This window comes from Myotis yumanensis, unplaced genomic scaffold (genome assembly GCF_028538775.1).
Source record: "Myotis yumanensis isolate MYYU_CA2020_CCGP unplaced genomic scaffold, mMyoYum1.0.hap1 SCAF_1, whole genome shotgun sequence".
Lineage (NCBI taxonomy): Eukaryota > Metazoa > Chordata > Mammalia > Chiroptera > Vespertilionidae > Myotis > Myotis yumanensis.
This window is the reverse complement of record NW_027223752.1, coordinates 79414992-79436952: the sequence shown is the minus strand read 5'-3', so window position 1 is coordinate 79436952 and position 21961 is coordinate 79414992. Positions and strand designations below refer to the sequence as shown.

General features: G+C 46.7%; 2 pseudogenes; one reads left to right on the top strand and one right to left on the bottom strand.

Moving 5' to 3' along the window:
• Positions 1–1282: 1282 nt before the first annotated feature.
• On the bottom strand, positions 1283–3241 carry LOC139005793 (2-(3-amino-3-carboxypropyl)histidine synthase subunit 1 pseudogene; annotated as a pseudogene).
• Positions 3242–4190: 949 nt separating this feature from the next.
• On the top strand, positions 4191–4887 carry LOC139003511 (ubiquitin-conjugating enzyme E2 R2 pseudogene; annotated as a pseudogene).
• The last annotated feature ends 17074 nt before the right edge of the window (positions 4888–21961 follow it).

Here is a 21961-nt window from a genome sequence, read left to right as displayed (position 1 = left end):
ACCAATGAGATCAAAGAAGAAATTAAAAACATCCTGAAAACTAATGACAATGAAAACACAACAATGCAAAACCTTTGGGACACACTGAAAGCAGTCCTGAGAGGGAAGTTTATAGCTCTACAGGCCTACCTCAAAAAACAAGAAAAAATGGTAGTAAATCATCTAACTCTACATCTCAAAGAATTAGAAAGAGAGCAACAAGAAAACCCCAGAGTGAGCAGAAGGAAGCAGATAATAAAGATCAGAGCAGAAATAAATGACATAGAGACAAAAAAAACAATACAGAAAATCAATTAAACCAAGAGCTGGTTCTTTGAAAGGATAAACAATATTGATGCCCTAGCTGGTTTGGCTCAGTGGATGGAGCGTCGGCCTGCGGACTGAGGGGTCCCGGGTTCGATTCCAGCCAAGGGCACATGCCTGGGTTGCGGGCTTTATCCCCAGTGGGGGATGTGCAGGAGGCAGCCAATCAATGATTCTCTCTCATCATTGATGTTTCTATCTCTCTTTCCCTCTCCCTTCCTCTCTGAAATCAATAAAGATATATTTAAAAAAAACAATATTGATGAACCTCTAGCGAGGCTCTTCAACTACTAGTGGAAAAGGGAGGAGAGCAATAAACAGGCAATAACAGTACAACAGTGTTATAAGTAGTATGGAAGAGTTAAGTACAGGGTACCATGGGAGCAATTGAGGGATGCCTAGCCAAGAACGGTTAGGGATAGGGAAAGATTAAGAGTTCAGCAAAGTTTTCTACGAAGCTTCCTGCTGAAAGAAAGAGGATAACTTACAGAGAGGTCCACATTTCCTGCCTGTCAAATTAAAACAAATGGACTTAATTTGGACTTAAAATGTTAATTCCAGGTTGACTCATTATGTGAAAGCACTAGTACAACCAAGGCTATATCAGTGTTTGATATGTCTGCTGAGTTGATGATCTTTCCTAAAGATTCAGCTCTACGGAAAGAAACTATTAATCTAGTAAATTTTCTATATAATAAAATACCAATAATTATAATATTTCTAAGTGGCTATTTAAACTATCGTTACATAATGCTCCCCAGTTCCATTCATGCTGTCACAAATAGTAAGAATTCCTTCTTTTTTATAGCAACGTAGTATTCCATTGTGTAGGTGTACATTATGCTATGTGAAATAAGCCAGTCAGTGAAAGAAAAAAAAACACATGATCTCATTCATTTAAATTAAAGAACATTGGCTGTGATGTTTCTCTCACAGGGTTGAGGAGGAGGATACAGGGACCCAGGCATGTGTTCATCTTTCACTCTGCAAACTGGTCCAAGAACTTGAGGTAGTCCTGGCGCTGTGATGCAGCTGCTGGAATGAAGTGGCCACCTGAGTGGGTGAGAGTGATGGATCCAGTGAATCGGCTAGCCAGTTGCATACTCTCCTGAGCGGGGATGACACGGTCAGTGTCCCAAAAAACATGGAGTGCAGGCAACGACAAGGGGCCCCTGCAGGATGGATTCCTGGAGGCCAAGGCCCCAAGGACAGAAACCAAATACCAAGATGATAAACCTTGGCAAGGGGAAACGGGGATCTCCTGCTTGGCCAAGGACACACACAAGGGCTGCTAGCGCTGCCCCCTGGCTGAAACCAAGGAGCCCATCAAAAGGTCCCAGCTCGTTCAGTGCCTGTACCACCATCCCCAGGGCTTCTTCCAGACCTCTGCACACTGCGGGCTCTTCCAGTGCGGAGAAAACGTCTGCCCCCTGTTCCGAAAAACACCAGCCTCGAGGCTGCTCCTCTAGAGGGCAGGACCCTGAGATTCAGAAGCGAGCATCTCACAGAGCAGAGCGAGTGGCACCACTTCCTACTCTCTGCAGCTGCAACCCTTGCAAGTCACCGCTGGAGAAAGCGGCGCGGATCCCTCCTTCATCTTCCCCAGCGCAGGCCAGTGGGGTGCCTGGGAGGGCCGGTCTCCTCCTTCCATAGTTCACTGTCCAGGGCCCCAAGGAGCTGCCAGCATAAAAGTCCATGGGGAAGGGATGCTGCCAGGAAATGTCCCGCAGGGCCACCGTCACCTCAAACAGGGTGTCAGCAGCAGCTTGGGGAAGGCTGTGCCCCAGTCAATGGAGAGGCGGGGACCTGCCACTTGTACCCACACGCCCACCTGTGGAAGCAGTCTGAGCTTGCTGGGGAAGATCTTGGGGAGCAGCAGCCTCACCAAGGGAAGTCCCAAGGCTTGCAGCCTGGATTCCAGGTGCTCCAGAATCTTGGGGCTGCCCTGACAGCCCAAAGTGCCCAGGACAAGGCCCCAGGATTTAGCTGAGCGGGCAGTGCCTATGGCTTCTTGGCAGTTAGTCTGCATTCGCTGATGGTCAGAGTGCTCCCTGGATAGGACTTTGCTGTATGGATCATATCGGTAAGCAGGGACATCGGGGTTGGCAATCAAGACAGACTCCAGATGGAAGCGGCCATCTCCAAGATATACAACAGCCTCCACCTCTTTGGGCAGGTAGGGTGATGTGCAGCCCAGAATCTCCCCAGGGGACAGGGGCTCACACTGCGGGACACTCATGCAATACTCAGCTTTCAGCTCCTGGGCAACTGCCTGCAAGGTTGACACAAACTGTATGGTGCTGACCAAGGGCAAGGGCACTGGCTGGGGGAAAGGAGAGGCGGATAGAGTCCAGTAGGTGGGTAGTGTCTATCCGGATGTCCACAAAGACACACCACACCCTTAAGTCTTGGGCAGAGGTGTCTACGGAAACCAGGCAGCTGTGGCCATAGTGCACCAGGAAGTCAGCTCCCAGGGCCCTCGCAGTAAAGTCATCCACACAGCAACCCCGTAGGTCACATCACCCATCACCATCACTTCGGCCTCTGTGAACCTTTCCAAGATATCCACAACGGTGCAGGCGAAGAGGAGAAGGCCTTCCGGCATTTGCAGGGCCACCTTCTTGGCCTGGGCCTTTTGGACCCTCCAGATGGTCTTGGGGATCTCAAAGTTATAGCTGGAAGGCAAGACTTGAATGGCGGCCTGCAGCTGGGGGTTGCTCAGGATCTCAGGGGGTATCTGATTGGCCAAGCAGCCCTGAGGGACTCGACATCTGCCGGGGCCGTTTCGGCCATCCGGCCCCGCTGCCTCCGAGGCCACCAGCACTGCCAGTGCCGGCCGGCCGGCCCGCCCAAGTGGGGACCTCTCCCCCCGCCCCCACAACCCCCCCCATTCCCCACCTCCCACCACCCACCCACCCCATCCCCGGCTTCTTTCCATTCTCTCTAAAAGTCAATGGGAAAAATGTCCTTGGGTAGGGATTAACAAAAACAAAATAATTCTCTAGGTGATAAGATTTTATACTAATCCTGGGGTACAGACATTTAGATAGAAAGGCGGGTCCTTAGGGCTGGTTTGCTGTAAAATCAGTGACTCTTGATTAGATTATGTTTATAGAGGTTATTTAAGGAGATTAATTAAGGCGTGAAGTTAATCCTATCTAAAGACCTCTGAAATATAATCCTTAGAAGAAGGAGGCGTGGCCTTTAGAGAATCAGTATAAAAACACTCAGGGAGCACAACTGAACCTTCTCCAGAAAAGAGTGCCTTGGGAACTCAGCTGACTGGGGAGACTTCTGGAAGAGACTGCAACCACACATCCAGGCTTGATCCTTGAGCTGACCTCTTCCTATTTTTCCTGCTACGGAAAGCCCTGGATCTGCTCCTTAGGTGAGTGCACGATTGCCCATTTGCACTATTCTAAAGAAAAACCGCGGCCGAGGCGGCCCCAGAGAAGAAGGAGAGGGCAAGCGAGCAAGAGAGGCGCTCCCGGGCAGGGCCGGCCTGGCCCCCTCTCCTCACCATCGCCGTCCCTCCGCCGCCTTTCCTCCTCCACCTTTCTCTGCTTCCACCTTTTCTCCTCTCCTCCCCTCCCCCCCACCCACCCCCTCAAGTGGAGGCCCCTCCGGGGCGGGGAGGACAGGGACCAGGACCGGGAGTGAATTTCCCTAACTCCTTCACCCTCTCCCCGCAGCTGGCCCCCGTGTGAGGAGAAGGCCCGGCCCTGCTCGGCCCCCGCGTCCTGTGTGAAGAGCACACGGCGTCTTGGGCCTGGTCCGGCCCGCCGGGTGTGTGAAGACCGGGGGCGGGTTTGGCCTGGTCTGGCTCGGCTGGTGCGTGAGGACTGGGGCCCCGGCCCGTCTCTGCCATGGCTGCCGCTGCCGCCGCGATGGCCAGGTCCCAGAAGGCCCTGATGCGGGAGCTCAAGTCCCTGCAGGACGAGCCGGTGGAGGGCTCCCGGATCAGCCTGGTGGGTGAGTCCGACCTCTACAATGGGAGGTTGCCATCTTCGGACCCCCAACACCCTCTACGAAGGCGGCTACTTCGAGGCGCATATTAAATTTCCTGTTGACTACCCATATTCACCACCTACCTTCAGATTCCTGACCCAAATGTGGCACCCCAACATTTATGAGAGTGGACATGTATGCATTTCAATTCTTCATCCACCCGTAGATGCCCCACAGAGTGGTCAACTGAACTCCGAAAGGTGGAATCCTACTCAGAATGTCAGGACTATCCTGTTGAGTGTAATCTCATTGCTTAATGAGCCCAACGCCTTCTCCGCAGCCAATGGGGGTGCTTCAGCTATGTTCAGGAAATGGAGGGACAGTCAAGGAAAAGACAAAGAATATGCTGAAATCATTAGAAAACAGGTTTCAGCCACTAAAGCCGAAGCAGAAAAGGATGGAGTGGAAGTGCCCACGACCCTGGAGGAATATTGCATCAAAACTAAAGTGCCTTCCAATGACAACAGCTCAGATTGGCTTTATGACGGCTTGTACGACCTTGACATTGAGGATGGAGAGGAGGAGGAAGATGCCGACTGTGATGACGATGATGGTTCTGAGAATGAGGAGTCCTGACCTGCTCCTTCAAAACCCCTGTACTGCCCTGCCATCTCAGGCCAGAGGGAGGGGAGCAAGTGGCGACCTAGCAGTGGCCCCTCAGCAAAAACCTAACACAGAGGGTGGGGAAAACAAACATGGCTCCTGCTGACTCCCCTTGTGGATCTCAGTTGGCTCCTTTTTATGGGCCTCGTAATGGAGAGAAGGTGATTGGGAACGAAAGGGGCCACATGCTGACCTGACAAGCTCAGGGGAGGCCTGCATGGCAGTCTTACAAACTCAGACACCTAAAGTAACCACAGAGGATGGTCTGAAATTAAACTTTAACCAAAAGCAGACCAGTATCCTCACTGACAAGGTCAACCTTTACCTTAACTGAGCCTATCTGTCTTTTTGCATCTATGATAACACACCCTTGAAATGTCTGGGTAACTTGTAACTTCCCTTTTTCTGGAACCCCTGGGGCACAACCAAATGTGCTGGGTGCCAGGACAGATACCACAAATTCCTTCCTTGTCATGTTAATTGATTCTGCACCCACCTACGTATGTGTCCATCATTTTACTTTTATCCAATCCCAGGGATTTCCCTGCTTTGCTTTATCCCTCCTCCTTCATCTATCACCAAGGAATTTCATGTAACCCACCTATGTCCCTCCTTTGATTGCAAATGTATAAATACAAATGTAACCCCGCCATTCTCCGGAGCATTATCTCATTTCCTTGAGGTTCTGCTTCCCGGCATATGTCAACAGTTTGGCTCAAATAAACTCACAAAAATTCTTTACAGTTTTCAATGGTTGTTTTTTTACCTTAACCTAATCCTCCACAGAATGTCCGAATTCTTGTATTCTTTACCTTTCCATCACTGTATTGATTCTTTTCCCCTTTTTAAACCCAAACCCTTGCCTCACTTCGTCTCTACAAAGTGTTCACAGCAAAACAGGTTTGGTCTGTTTTTAGATTCTTGAAGGATTAAATAGCATTTCATCAAAAAAATAAATAAATAAAAAATCCTGATTTTATTTAATCACCAAACTGAGTTTGTGTCTATAAGATAGCATTGTTTGCCATCTTAGTGAAAATAAGTCCATATTTGTTTGGCATCCTGTTTTGGTAAGTGTATTGGAATGAATATGATTACTTTTAGTTATATTTTAGAAAAATATTTTCAATACATATATATCTTAATGGATTTGTGTTAGGTCGGAGGGAGCCCGGGATCGGATACACGCGGACATGGGATGAGACAATGGACTTCCTCTGGAATTTCTCACAGATCTGGAATCTCTCACGGGTCAGCGTGCCAGACACAGATACCTGCTTCTCCTTGAAGTTCACAGAGATCCCCGCACAAGATACTGACCCATTCCTGAATGTGCCGCCCACCCCCTGCGGCCGAGACTCCCTCAGTTGAATGTGTGATGATCCCTGCTGCGGGCACTTCCTCAGTTCAGGCCCCCGCCCTCCCCAAACACCTGAATAAAGAGATGTCCCTCCCTCCCTGAAGGCGCGAAATTCACTGGCCCCACCTTTTGGGCCGGTGGGTCTCGCCCGAGAACGCAAATAAACTTTCCTTTCCTTTCTTCTCTGATTCACTGGACTCTATTTCTTGCGCCGCTTTCCTGGGTCACCTAACATTTGGTGCCTTGAAACCCGGGTGGCGCGAACACCTAGTCTTGCCGTCCCTCCACGGCTTGAGGTGTCCGCCTCTCCCTCCTTGTGGCCCAGGACCCGTCGGGACCTCGTTTCTTCAACTCGGCAGCCTCTTCCCGGTGGCAACATCAGCGGTGAGTCCTGCCCCGCCCCGTGCCGCTCCCCCGTGGCCACACACCTACCGGCGTCTCTGTCCGCAAAACGCGGCCGCGTCAGAGGCTGACCTCCGGACCCTTCCAGGAAGGTTCCTCTGGACCTCAGGAGATAGTGGAGACGTCCCTAACTCCTTTGGTCTACTCCGTCTGTCCGTGGCGCGAGTCAAATCGCTAGGACGCTAGCTTTTTGGCTCCGCTACTGGCCGCGGGGAACGGACCATGGGCAACCAAAATTCCAAACCTGACCCGACCACACCTCTAGGGTGTCTGCTCACCAATCTGGCTGAACTGGGCCTGTCGCAGGACCTGCGTCCGAAACGTCTCATTTATTTCTGTAACGTGACATGGCCCCAGTATGAATTGGATAATGGCTCTAGCTGGCCTAAAAACGGGACATTTGATTTTACCATCCTCACCGACCTCAGTAATTTCTGCCGACGAACCGGGAAGTGGCTCGAGATCCCTTACATTCAAGCCTTCCTTTGTTTGCGTTCTCGTCCCACCCTCTGTTCTTCCTGCTCCACGGCCCAGGTTCTCCTGGCCCGTGAGAAACCTACTCTGCCTACTGAGATCTCTTCGTTTTCCGCCTTATCTGAACCACCCGAGAATCTTTCCTCTCCGCCCCAGCGCCGTCCGCCCCAGCATCCTCACTCTCCGCACCCTCTGCTCCTCCCTCCCTGCCGGACTCTCCTCCGGCCATGCCTTAAAGGGAGAGAGTCTTGGGGGCAGCGATGTATCATGCCGGTAGGGGCCCAGGCCGTTCCTCGCCAGGAGCCGGGCTGGGAGTATCAACTAGGCACCCCCGAAGGGCAAAACGGGCGCCGACGCCGAGACCAGATGCTCCAGTGCCTGATGGCTGGTCTAAAGGCCGTCTCCCACAAGGTAGTTAATTATGACAAATTAAGGGAGATCACCCAGGGCCCAGATGAAAATCCCGCAATCTTCCTTAACAGGCTGACTGAGGCTCTGACCTTATATACTCGTCTGGACCCTGGGTCTCTGGCTGGGGCAACGGTCTTGGCCACCCATTTCATTTCGCAGTCAGCACCAGATATTCGGAAGAAATTAAAAAAGGCAGAGGATGGTCCTCAAACTCCTGTCCGAGATTTAGTGAATATGGCATTTAAGGTATTTAATGCCCGTGAGGAGAAGGCAGAATCAGAACGGGAGGCCCGCCTTAGACAGAAGGTGGACCTGCAGACACGCCTTAGTGGCCCTGAGGTTGACGGCAGCCGCCATGGCCCCGAGGGGGCTGTGAGCGGTGTGGGTGCAACGAAAGGAAAGCCGCCACCGGACAATGCTTCAAATGCGGCAATGAAGGCCACTGGGCAAAGCAGTGCCCCCAGCCCCGGGCTCCGACCAAGCCCTGCCCGGCGTGCGGTCAAAATGGTCACTGGAAGAGTGACTGCTCCTGGAAAAGTGGCGAGCCTTCCACGTCTCAACGTGGTGGGGTCGCCCTTCCGGGCCATGATGCACCGCTGGCCATGCTAGGATTGGCTGAAGACTGAAGACGCCCGGACTCGTCCACTCCGATCACCCTCTCACCCTCGCTGAGCCTCGGGTCACAATGAAGGTAGTGGGTCACCTTCCCGGTCGATACGGGGGCTGCCTTCTCTGTCCTGCCCTCCTTTTTAGGGCCCCTTTATCCTTCCAAAATCTCGGACATGGGTATTGACGGCAAATCCACCTGCCCTCTGGCCACCGGACCCCTTCCTGGCCTCCATCATAGCCCTATAACCCACTCGTTCTTAGTCATGCCTTCATGCCCCGTGCCCCTGTTAGGACGAGATATCCTCACCATCCTAGCGGCCACTCTGCCCTTCAGCCTCCCTGCTCCTTCCACTCCTGGCCCCCTCCCTTTACAGGGACACCGATCCTCCACTGCCATGCGTCCTGTCATGGGGCCCAGTTGTCCCAGACCATAGTCGCCTAGCTCAGTCTCCGCCTAGCTCAGTCTCTGTCTCCGCCGTGAATGCCTTATCTCTTTATCTCCTCCACACTGTCTCCTCCTTTGAACTGAAAACTGCTCTAATCTCCACCCATCCCCCGCCACCCTTCCCAAAGGAAAAATGCGGCAGTTTTAAAATCCAAGCGGCTAGAGGCCTGGGAACAGGCTGCACGACCTGCTCCCTCCCTCCCAGCCTTTTCTCCAGCCTCCAGGTCCCTGGCTTCCACTGCTCCTTCCATTTTCCCTTGGATAACAGCGCATTCTAACATTTCCTCTCACCGAGTGCCTCCCACCATCCCCGAAGAAGATTCTCCGACACCATCCAGGACCGGATGACTCATCATTCCTCACAGGCTCTTACCTGGCAAGCGACCCTCCAATTTTTCTCAGGTTTTTCATATTTTCAGGTGAAACAGATACGGAATGATGAGGGAGTCATCAATTCTACTGTCTGGGATGGGAAATCCTCTAGTGTCACTCTCTATTTACAAACCCTGGACCTACTCCTATGTCCACCCTCATCAACACAACTTTCCATCTACTCTCTAACATCAATCCCTTCTCTACATTCTTCTGGATTTGTCTGTCACTGGCTCGAACCCTCATCATAGCCACTCAATTCCAACCTATTGGACCATCTAACTAAACTCTCTCTAGAAATTCGCAGCTCCTGGACCGGACCTCCTGCCCATGGCCCCAACCAGAAGTCCGGGCTACACCAAGGAGCCCCACCTTCCTGAGCCCTTTTGACCCTTCTTGCTCAACCACCGTCTCCTTACTGATCCCCCTCCCCTGGGTACGTATTTCCCATATCTGCCTTTACCCAGGCAAGTGCTCCGAGAACATGAGAACAGGTTTCTGCCCAAGCCAGAGCCAACCGACCAGGACTCCCAGGACCAGCCCTTCACCCTGGTGACTCGGTCCTCCTTAAGAACCTACATCCACAAGCCTTGGAGCCTAGGTGGACAGGACTTCACACTGTAATCCTCACAGCCCCCACCGCGGCCAAGCTGCTTGGTGACCCCAGCTTGGCGACCCATCGTGGCACCACCTCTCCAGGCTCAAGAGGACCCCGGAGCAGCATGACTTCTATAAATGTGATGTATTGGGTCCCACTAAGGTCCGCCTTAGCCGTCCTCCCCCTCCTTCTCCTCCCGGCCCTGAGCAACCTACACCAACCCCCACCCGCTTATGTGTGGAGGTTCAAGGTCCGTGAAACCTACTATCAGAACGGCAAACAAGTCACCCGGCAGGTAGGATCTCAGGACTGCCCTCTAGCGGGATGCCAGACAAGGATGCAGATGGCTGTCGACATCCGGTCAGTATACCATGGTGGCCGGCCCTATGCTTGTTTTGCTTACGACCAAGAGGACCCAGACAGGTGTAATCAGGAGGTCGACACCTATGGGGGTTGCCGCTGGAGGGGCTGTGTTGTCAATGATGCCTACAGGGGTGGCTCCTTTATCTGGAAGGATGGGGCCTTCCACATCATAATCCAGGATCCCTGGGACCAGCGGTGGGTTACGGGTGTCGTGGGAAAGCTATACTTAAGTAGTTGGAGCTCAACCCCCTCAGGGACCATTTACATCTCCCGGGAATATGTCCTGGCCCAAGAGGCCCAAGTCCAGGTCTCCAACAGCATCCTACAGGCCGAACAGTCCCTTAAAGGGAAGCTGCCTGACTCCCCCCGGGTAGAAGTCCTGTCTTCTTGGCTCCAACTTATTCAACACACCCTACTATTCCTCAACGAGACCCACACCCTGCCCAATGTCTCCCACTGCTTTCTGTGTGCCTCTCTCCGAAGGTCTTTGCTGGCTGCCGTCCCACTCACGACTTCTCCAAGAGCCCAAGGGAAAGGTGAATGTCAGCCTCCCGTGGCTGGCATTCCCCTTTGGGAACCTGAAACTCCAGAGCCCACCCTGCCCCCACGGATATGCTACCAGACCAGTAATCCGGTAACTGGGGGACGAGTCACGTGGAACTGCACCCAGAACTACACTGCATCCAGCCTCACCAAGGCCAGTCCGGGTACCTTCTTTTGGTGCAATGGCACCTTAAGTAACTGCATAAACTCCTCTGACCCCGGGCCCTGCTTCATCGTCATAGTAGTTCCCCAACTAACCTTATATGGAGAGTCAGAGCTCGCCTGGCTGCTCCCTCCGTCCCGCCGCCGGACTCGCCGGGCAGCTTTCCTCCCTGTCATGTTAGGGGTGAGTATCGCTACCTCGATAGGCCTTGCGGGGGGGGCCCTCGGGAACAGTCTGGTCACTGCTCAGGACTTTAATGACAAGCTCCAGTTAGCCCTGGAGTCCACTACTGCTTCTTTAGCTTCCTTACAGCGACAGATAACATCAATAGCCCAAGTAGCCCTGCAGAACCGGCGCGCCTTAGACCTTCTGACTGCAGAAAGAGGAGGAACCTGCATATTCCTTCAGGAGGAATGCTGTTATTACATCAATGAGTCTGGAGTAGTGGAGCAAAATGTACAGACCCTGACTAAGCTGAGTGAAGAACTACATGCAGGACACTTCCAGGACAACTCCCCTTTCAGCTGGTTCCAAAGCCCCTTAGCTACCTGGGTCCTGCCCATGATAGGGCCCCTGATTCTCATCTGTGTCTTTTTTCTCCTAGCCCCGTGCCTCCTCAAGTTCATCCGCTCCCGGATCGCAGAGATGTCACGGGTGACTGTGAATCAGCTCCTGCTCCATCCCTACACTCGGCTCCCCTCCGACCCGACTCTGCCTAACCCCGGCCTTTAACCGCCGCCCCCCTCGTCGTCCCTGTTCAGCTGGAAGCAGTCAGAGAGTCGCCAACCCTTATCACAAAAAGGCCGGGATGTTAGGTCGGAGGGAGCCCGGGATCGGATACACGCGGACATGGGATGAGACAATGGACTTCCTCTGGAATTTCTCACAGATCTGGAATCTCTCACGGGTCAGCGTGCCAGACACAGATACCTGCTTCTCCTTGAAGTTCACAGAGATCCCCGCACAAGATACTGACCCATTCCTGAATGTGCCGCCCACCCCCTGCGGCCGAGACTCCCTCAGTTGAATGTGTGATGATCCCTGCTGCGGGCACTTCCTCAGTTCAGGCCCCCGCCCTCCCCAAACACCTGAATAAAGAGATGTCCCTCCCTCCCTGAAGGCGCGAAATTCACTGGCCCCACCTTTTGGGCCGGTGGGTCTCGCCCGAGAACGCAAATAAACTTTCCTTTCCTTTCTTCTCTGATTCACTGGACTCTATTTCTTGCGCCGCTTTCCTGGGTCACCTAACAATTTGTATCCAAAGAACTCTGACAAGTCAAAAGAAGACCAAAAATCCAATGATCATTGTACAATTTAGAGGACTTGACTAGGCACTTCACTAAAGAAGATATATGGATGGCTACCAAGGACATTGTCTTAGCCTATTTGTACTTCTTTTTTTCTTTTTTTATTAATTTTTTTTTATTTAATCAATGTTATTCTAATACCCATTCTTTTTTTTAATAAATCTTTATTGTTCAGATTATTACATTTGTTCCTCTTTTTTCCTCCAATAACTCCCCTCCACCCAGTTCCCACCCCACCTTCCGCCCTCACTCCCCACCCACTGTCCTTTTTCATAGGTGTGCAATTTTTGTCCAGTCTCTTCCCGCATCTCCCACACCCCTTTCCCTCCCAAGAATATTCAGTCCATTTCCTTTCTATGCCCCTGATTCTATTATAATCACCAGCTCATTCTGTTCATCAGATTATTTATTCACTTGATTTTTAGATTCACTTGTTGATAGATGTGTATTTGTTGTTCATAATTTGTATCTTTACCTTTTTCTTCTTTTTTCTCTTCTTAAAGGATACCTTTCAGCATTTCATATAATACTGGTTTGGTGGTGATGAACCCCTTTAGCTTTTCCTTATTTGTGAAGCTCTTTATCTGACCTTCGATTCTGAATGATAGCTTTGCTGGATAAAGAAATCTTGGTTGTAGGTTCTTGCTATTCATCACTTTGAATATTTCTTGCCACTCCCTTCTGGCCTGCAAAGTTTCTGTTGAGAAATCAGCTGACATTTGTAGGTAACTGACTGTCTTTCTCTTGCTGCTTTTAGGATTCTCTCTTTGTCTTTTGCTCTTGGCATTTTAATTATGATGTGTCTTGGTGTGGTCCTCTTTGGATTCTTTTTGTTTGGTGTTCTCTGCACTTCCTGGACTTGGAAGTCTATTTCTTTCACCAGGTAGGGGAAGTTTTCTGTCATTATTTCTTCAAATAGGTTTTCAATATCTTGCTCTCTCCTTCTGGCACCCTTATAATTCGGATGTTGGTACGCTTGAAGCTGTCCCAGAGGCTCCTTACACTATCTTCGTATTTTTGGATTCTCTTTTCATTTTACTTTTCCGGTTGGGTGTTTTTTGCTTCTTCGTATTTCAAATCTTTGACTTGATTCTTGCGCTCCTCTGGTCTGCTGTTGGGAGTCTGTATAATATTCTTTATTTCAGTCAGTGTATGCTTAATTTCTAGTTGGTCCTTTATCACAACATCGAGGGTCTCACTAGATTTCTTGAGGATCTCACTACATTTATCAGCAGTTTCTAGAAAATTCTTGAAAAACCTTAAAAGTGTGGTTTTAAACTCTATATCCAGCAGTTTGCTTTCCTCCATTTCTGTCATTTTTGTCCTGTTTCTTTGTCTTCGCATTTTTTATGTTTCCTTGTGTTGATAAAGTGGTTTTCTGTGCTAAGTGTCCTCTGGGGCCCAGTGGTTCAGCCTCCCCAATTACCTGAGGAGGACACTCTTGGTGCTCCCCCTTGTGATCTTTGTGCACAGTCTTTTTGTATTTAAGCCTTGATTGTTGTAGGTGACACTGGGAGGGATTGCCCTCCAGGCCAATTCTATTTGTACTTCTATTACAAAAAGAATGTAGACTATGTGGTTTACAAACAACATCAATGTGTTTCTCACAGAAAGTTCTGGGGGCTGAAAAGGTCAAGGTCAATATTCTGGCTGAATCAGTTCCTGGGAAAGTCCTATTTCCTATTTTATACACAGCTGTTTTCTCTTTCAGTTTTACCAGTTAGGAGAGGTGAGGGAGCTTTCTGAAGTCTCCTTCATAAGGGCACTAATCCTATTCATAAGAGCTCCAGCCTCATAAGCTAATCACCTCCCAAAGGCCTTTTAACCTATCAATAGTTTTAGGTAGTAGGTGATGAGTAAAGAATGAAATTGTGATTTATTGAGATTCTAGATCCACTGCAGCTGTCTGGTTTACGGTTCTTACATAACTCAAGGTCACTGCTTACAGGAAAAAGAAAAAAAAAAGTTGAGTTATATCTTCTTAGACCAGTGGTTCTCAACCTTCCTAATGCTGCAACCCTTTAATACAGCTCATCATGTCATGGTGACCCCCAACCATAAAATTATTTTTGTTGTTACTTCATAAATGTAATTTTGCTACTGTTATGAATCGTAATGTAAATATCTGATATGCAGGATGTATTTTCATTGCTACAAATTGAACAAAATTAAAGCATAGTGATTAATCACAAAACAAAAAAAAATAAAAAATACATATAAATTAAAGAACATTATAAACTGATGAACAAAAATAGATACAGAGGCAAAGAAGCATCAAACAAACTGTCAAACCACAGCAGGAAGGCTGGGAAAGGTTGGGGGGGGGGGGGGGGCGGTTAAGAGATCAACCGAAGGACTTGTATGCATGCATATAAATATAACCAATGGAGACAGACATGGGGGGAGGAGGGGAGAGGGTATATGCGGGGGCAGGGGGTGGTAGGGGAGGCCGGGGGGAAGGTCAATGGGCAATAAAGGAGACATATGTACTACTATTTCTAATACTTTAAACCAGGGGTTCTCAACCTGTGGGTCGCCACCTCTTTGACAGTCGAAGGACCCTTTCACAGGGGTCCCCTAAGTCCAGCCTGCATATCAGATATTTACATTACGATTCATAAAAGTAACAACATTACAGTTAGGAAGTAGCAACTAAAATAATTTTATGGTTGGGTCTCAACATGAGGAACTGTATTTAAAGGGCCAGAAGGTTGAGAACCACTGCTTTAAACAATAAAATCAAAGTTTTAGAAAAATAAAACTATTGTTACAGTAGGCAGTTAGTTAGACATTAACAAAAAGGAAAGGATCTACCGGAACCAGACATCTGATTAATCTGGATTAACTAAGAAAGGACAGTTTCACAGTCCCTCAGGGCATCCAAACAGCAGGAAAGACACCTTTCAGTCACCCCAGGGAGAAGCCTGCACTGTTCTACCAGGTTATTGGGTTAGGGAGGGAGGAAATGGCCAAGGGAAATTTCCCTCACTGAGTGCATGAATGGCAGAAGCCTAGATAGTGCAGAGGGATTCCTTTTACTAACCACAAGCTCAGTGGAAGCTGAATGACAAAGCAGAACCTTGAGGCATGCACCGAGGAGCCAAAATGCTGACCATAAAAGGAGGAGGGCACTAACCATCCTGGGAAAGTATCAGATTGCAAAGAGACTGGGTGTGGGGAGGACACAGGCACAGCCCTGGAAGAGCCAGGAAAGAGATTGGGCTGTTTGAATGAAAGCCTGCTCTTCCCAAATCCTAGGGAGTATGTGGAAGCTAGACAAAGAACCCAGCACGCGCCCACGTTGAGCATGCCCATGCCCTTCTCTCGGCATGTACTTTTGGCCTTTTTTTCTCCTGAATTCTAAGGTTTTCCACCAAACTTGCAACCAGACCAACAGCAAGCAGCAGCAGAGGACACTTCTTGCCTCTGTCCACGCAGCTGCTACCACAGCCTGCCCACCCTCTGCCTCTCTGAGGGCATACTATCTCTTTTCACTAATAAATATTGCCACTGTCTCTTAAAATCTTCATACATGTGTCTCTGAAATTCTTTTTCTGCGAAACTGCAAAAGAATCCCATTTCTAGACTGTGCTGGGCAGATCCACCCTGGTCCCGGTCTTCCTCCAGTAACACCAGCAAACTAAAAATTTCATCTTTAAAAATATGCATTGTACCATATGCAAACATTTGTTTTTTTGTTTATTAGTCACTGCCAGTCATGGAGTATTTTTAACATTTTTTTTCATTAAACTATAATCAGACATTCATTGTTCTTTGATTTTTTTAAGTCATCCCAATAGTTTTATCAGATTTTATCCTAGTACAGGTGTATGTATGTATGGATATGTATATATTTAGTTAAAAACATAGAAGCAAATATAGCAAAGTGATGGTTATCACAATGCCAAAATATGCCTCCTGAGATTTATATCCATTTTTAGTTTTTGTTTTCAGATAGCAAAGCTCCAGGATTTCAGTTTAGTGATTAAATGGAGTATAGATGATATTTTCCAGTATTTATACAGTGCTCTTTATAGTTTACATCTTTTAAAAAAAATGAGCATGTAGCTTGCTCAAAACCAGAAAGGTTAGCAAGATAGAGTCTCACCATATCATCTCTGAGGCTTGATTAAATATCTTAATTAAAATCACATAACAATGAATTAAGGAATAGATATGACAGAATGTTTTACTCACATGAGATATTAACTCACCTGTGGTTTAGTAGAATGATTTTAAAATTGGTAATCTAAAATTTTAGAATTACAAAATATTGCCTTTATTCATCAGATATGATTATAGTTAGTTGAGTTATATCAAGCAATGCTTAGCATGCAGTTTTACTAAAACACAAAGGAAACAAAATATGGAAAACAACTTTTTCTCATGAACAGAGTTCACCTGGACCCTAATTAAGCAAGATTTTGAAAAAGTGAATGTATTCCCATCCATTCTAAAGTCCTACATAAATACCAAGCTCCATTTGTAAAATGGTTCTAGGTTAATAGAACACGTACATGTGAAAAAAAAATAAGAAAATATAAAAGATTTAAAAGATGTAACAACTGTGGGTTAAGAAAAATGAGTAACAGTAAATTCTTTTCCAAAGATATGTGATGGGGAGAGCATGAGAGGGGATCTGGACACTCATTTGTTTTAAAAAGTAAAACTGGATAACAGATTGCCACACAAAATATTTTTTTTAAATCACAAAACAGCTCTAAAACGTTGCTCAAGTACATCTGAAAGATATGCGTGTGTGTGTGTGTATGTGTGTATCTGTGTGTGTGTGTGTGTGTGTGTGTGTGTGTGTGTTCCTGTATGTGGTGTCTCCTACCTAAAAGGAAAGTAAGTAGGACAGAGGAACATGATAGCCATGGAAAAGGATGTATAAGCACAGTTGATGGAAGGTGTCCACCATGGATGTTACATAATGAACTATGACCACTATGACTAAAAATGAGGCCATGGAAGTCTTAGAGGAAAACAAAATAAGAACAACTGTTAAGGGTTCCTTTAAGATAAAATTTAGGCTATCATTTTCAGAAATATGACACAATGCCCTAACGGTTAGGGCCTTACCGGTTTGTTTCAGTGGACAGAGTGTCAGACTGCGGACTGAAGGGTCCCAGGTTCGATTCCAGTCAAGGGCATGTACCTTGGTTGCGAGCACATCTCCAGTAGGGAGTGTGCAAGAGGCAGCTGAATCAATATTTCTCTATCATTAGTGTTTCTAACTCTCTATCTCTCTCTCGCCCTTCCTCTCTGTAAAATATCAATAAAACGTATTTTTAAAAAATATGACGCAAAAAATCATAGCTTTTGTGTATTTTTTTCCCCTTATTTCTTTGGCATTTTAAAACACAGTCCTAAGTTTACATTTTAAGGGATTATAAAACAACATCTAGGGGAAATTGTAAGTTTTAAAAGGCTGTAAACAAACAAACAAATAAATAAATAGATAGATAATAAATGGCTATAAACAAACCCCAATAGCTAGATGCTGGCTTCATACTCTGCATGAAAAGTTTGCAAAGAGCTCCATCTTCAGGCCCTTAACAGAATGCTGAGCTCAGTTATAAAGGTGTTTATTCCTACTTTCCCTAAAGACTTCTTCCACTGCTGATTGCCTTCTGATTCATTCTGCATTAGGATGAAAAATGTTAGATTGAGCACATTTGTTGAATGTGACATAATATTTCACAATTTTCCCTCATGCACTGTAATATTTCTTTACAAATCAGATTATTGCTCAAACACATCTATGCAATGGGAGAACATTCGCTCCATAGTCATTCCCTGTGGTTGATTCTAAAGAAGGAGAAGGCTAAAGGAGAAAGGACTTCTATAGTTCCTTTTCTAATTTTAGAAGCAACTGCTGTATAGTACATTTTTCTCATCTTCCAATTTCTCAAATCTCTTACTAGAATTAAGTTCTTAAACACAACATTTGCAAGGTTATGCTACAAGCTTTATTTACAAAACTGGAGCAAAACAGAGACAACTTAAGCAAGATATTACCTTTTCTCTCTGGTAAATAACATTCATTTCTTTCTCCATTTTTTCCACACTCTCACTAAAGTCAGAGAACGGGAACATACAACAAACCCGAAAGGAGTTAGATGGTGTAACTAATCCACTATATCTCTAAATCCTGACTCTTTCATCTTTAAACTCCTATACAAGGCATTGGCTTCTCATATCTCAAGGAATGAGACACATCGCCAGATAGACCAGCTTTCAGATCTCCCATTTACTCATTAAACATGCTTACTAATTAAAGCCAAGCAAATCCTGGAATGGAGGTGTGAAAGAAAAACAGAGAACCAGCCAAAGAACTACTCTTCACACCCAGGACAGCAATATAGAATGACTTCAACAACCAATCATAAATATTTACAGAGTTGAGAATACAAATCCACCACTGACCATAAATGTTTATCATTAAAATCCTCTCTAATAAAGATGGAATATGCAAATTGACCATCACTTTATGACAAAGTTGATGGTGCCCATAGTCAATAAGGAGGGAATATGCAAATTGATGCGACAAAGATGGTGTTGGCCCGCTGGGACGCGGGTTTTCCGCCCCGCCCCGCCCCAGCCACTCCAGGCCTCTGGGCAGTGTGCGAAGGCAGAAGGTGGCTCCAGCCCAAGCGAAAGCAGAAAGGCAGCTCCTGCCGGAGCGAAGGGAGTACCAGCAGCCAGTGAAAGGAAGGCCTATTCTTGCATGAATTTTCGTGCATCGGGCCTCTAGTTTTAAATACAGTTTTATGAACACATTCTAATGGCTTCCATGAAGACATTTCAGTATCAAGATTACATAAGTAAATCAATCATTCAACAACAGGAATTATATCTAATATTAAATCTTAAATATTCTCATGTACACAGTTTGGAATTGCTGTATTCTAAGTGTGTAACTCTTTTCAAAAATGTGAAAACTACAGATGCTCCCGGCCTCAGCTCTTCAAAAACAAATCTGACACAAGGTTGAAAAGAATCGTAGGAACCTCGGGTTTGGAAAGATCATTAAAGAGAATTAAATCCAACCACCTCTAATGACTGAGCCACCCTTATACGGGGCTGTCCATCCATTGCACAAACCCCTCAATATTCCTATCTGACCATAGAAAATTCATCTTTATATTTAGACAAAAATCCTTCCACTATAGTCTCATCCAGGGGATACGTCCATTTTCGGGAGGATGTAGAATAAACTTTCTTCCAGGAAAGCCCTGAGATAGTTGAAGATCATTCCCAGCCATTCCCCTGAGCTTTTCTTTCTCTTAAGTCATCACATGTCTGTTAACTCTTCCTATATGGCAGTGGTTCTCAACATTCTGGCCCTTTAATTACAGTTCCTCATGTTATGACCCAACCATAAAATTATTTTTGTTGCTACTTCCTAACTGTAATGTTGCTACTGTTATGAATCGTAATGTAAATATCTGATATGCAGGATGGTCTTAGGCCACCCCTGTGAAAGGGTCGTTCGACCGCCAAAGGGTTCAGGACCCACAGGTTGAGAACAGCTGCTATATGGAATGATTTTAAAGCCCTTGTCTTCCTGGCTTATCCTCAAGAAGAAGTATAATTTGACATATTCTTTTTTGTAAGATTTTTATTGATTTTTTAGAGAAAAGAAGGGAGAGGGAGGGAGAGAGAAAGAGAGAGAAATATCAATGTGAGAGGGAGACATCTATCAACTACCTCCTACATGCCCCCTACTGGGGATCAAGCCTGCAACCAGGGCACGTGCCTCACTGGGAATCCAACAGGCAACCTTTGATACACAGGATGATGCCCAACCAACTTAGCCACACAGGCCAGGGCTGACATATTCTTCAAAGTGTGATATCAGGACTGAATACAGTCCTCTAGAAGTGTCCTTGACAGAGCTGGGTGGAGCCATCTAATACCGCTCATGTAGTAGGTAATAGATTTTGATTAATTTAACTTAGTTTAATTAGATTCATTTTAATCAACACTGGGGAAGTGAAGAGTAGGCCATCAGAAGCTCATTGCTTGCTAACGAAATGTGCAAGTTTTCTATTCTTATGTTCTTTTCTCCATTGGTGTTATTCCCACAAAGAAAACTGCTATCAGAAATAGACTCCCTAGAAAACTGAATGTATCAAGAAATAAATATGTCACTTAGAAAGACAAATATATTTTTCTTATGCTGAGCTATTAAGCTTTACAAGGAGTTTTTATAGGACTTGATATATTACATAAGGAAAATATAATAAAACTTTATCATTTCTTTTGTATAGAAAAAATCAATTTTTACTAAATAGTCACATGTAAAATATCATTCATGAAATGATTCATGACTATATCATTACCATTAAAGTAAGCTGGAGGATAACTTAGAATATCTCTGATTTATGATTTTAAAAGATCAAAACCAACCAAACTGTTCATTTTGTGTCTTTTTATTACTGACAGCATAAATTTAGAAGAGTCTTGTTTTAAGCCTATAAAGTCAATAAAATTCATTGTATATATATATATATATATATATATATATATATATATATATACAGATAGATAATATGATTACATAAGTATGAATATATACAAATCAGAATATATATATATACACACACACACACACACACACACACACTAAAGGCCCAGTGCACAAAAATTTGTGCACTCGGGGGGGGTCCTTCAGCCCAACCTGTGCCCTCTTGCAGTCTGGGACCCCTCAGGGGTTGTCCACCTGCTGGCTTACGCCCACTCCCCAGGGGATCAGGCCTAAGCTGGCAGTCAGACATCCCTCTGGTAGCCCGGGAGCCCTTGGGGGATGTCCACTTGCCAGCGGGGACCAGGCCTAAGCTGCAGTCAGACATCCTTAGCGCTGCTGAGGAGCTGGGAGAGGCTCCTGCCACCACCACTGTGCTGGCAGCTGGCAGGCTGGCTTGTGGCTGAGCAGAGCTCTCCATGTGGAAGCACACTGACCACCAAGGGGCAGTTCCTGCATTGAGCGTCTGCCCCCTGGTAGTCAGTGTGTGTCATAGTGCTCAGTCATTCCCAGTCGTTCTGCTGTTAGGGTTAATTTGCATATTACTCTTTTATTATATAGGATAGAGGCCTGGTGCATGGGTGGGGGCCAGCTGGTTTGCCCTGAAGGGTGTCCCGGATCAGGGTGGGGGTCCCACTGGGATGCCTGGCTAGCCTGGGTAAGGGGCTGAGGGCCAATTTCAGGCTGACCACAGCCCCTTCAGGGTGGGGGTCCCCGCTGGGGACTGGAGAGCATTATGCTAAGTGAAATAAGCCAGTCAATGAGGGAAAAATACCACATGATCTCACTCATTTATGGATAATAAAGACCATTATAAACTTATGAACAAAAATAGATACAGTGGCAGAGCTGCCTCGAACAGACTGTCAAACTACAGCGGGAAGGCCGGGGAGGGTTGGGGGGGCAGGAGGGTTGGGGGGGCAGGAGGGGGGGTGAGAGATCAACCGAAGGACTTGTATGCATGCATATAAGCATAACCAATGGACATAAGACACTGGGGGGTAGGGGAGGCCAGGGGATTGTCAAGGGAGGGGGAAAAAGGAGACATATGTAATACTTTTTGTAATACTTTAAGCAATAAAACAATTAAAAAAATGACAGCCAAAGTGCTAATTCTATGTAAACTACAACTATTAAGTTTAGTTATTTTCTGCTTTATGCTTCCTGCTTTCACTTCTTTGTCCAAGGATTCTAATCAGAGATGCTATTGGAAAGCTTGGCATATTACTTTTGTTATTGTAAGTGGTTCTTCTAGTCACCTAAGAAACTAAAGTAGTATATGTGCTTTCAGTGCTCAGTTCAGAAAGGTTTATGGTCCCCATGGGTTTCTTTACAGGTTATATTAACTTTGGAATATTTTTTCTTCCCAAAGCATGAATGCACCAGAGTGACAACAGAGACAGGGACAGGATGAACTCCTAGAAATTCCAAATTCTTTCTTTGAAAGAGGTTATCTTCATCTCTACTGCA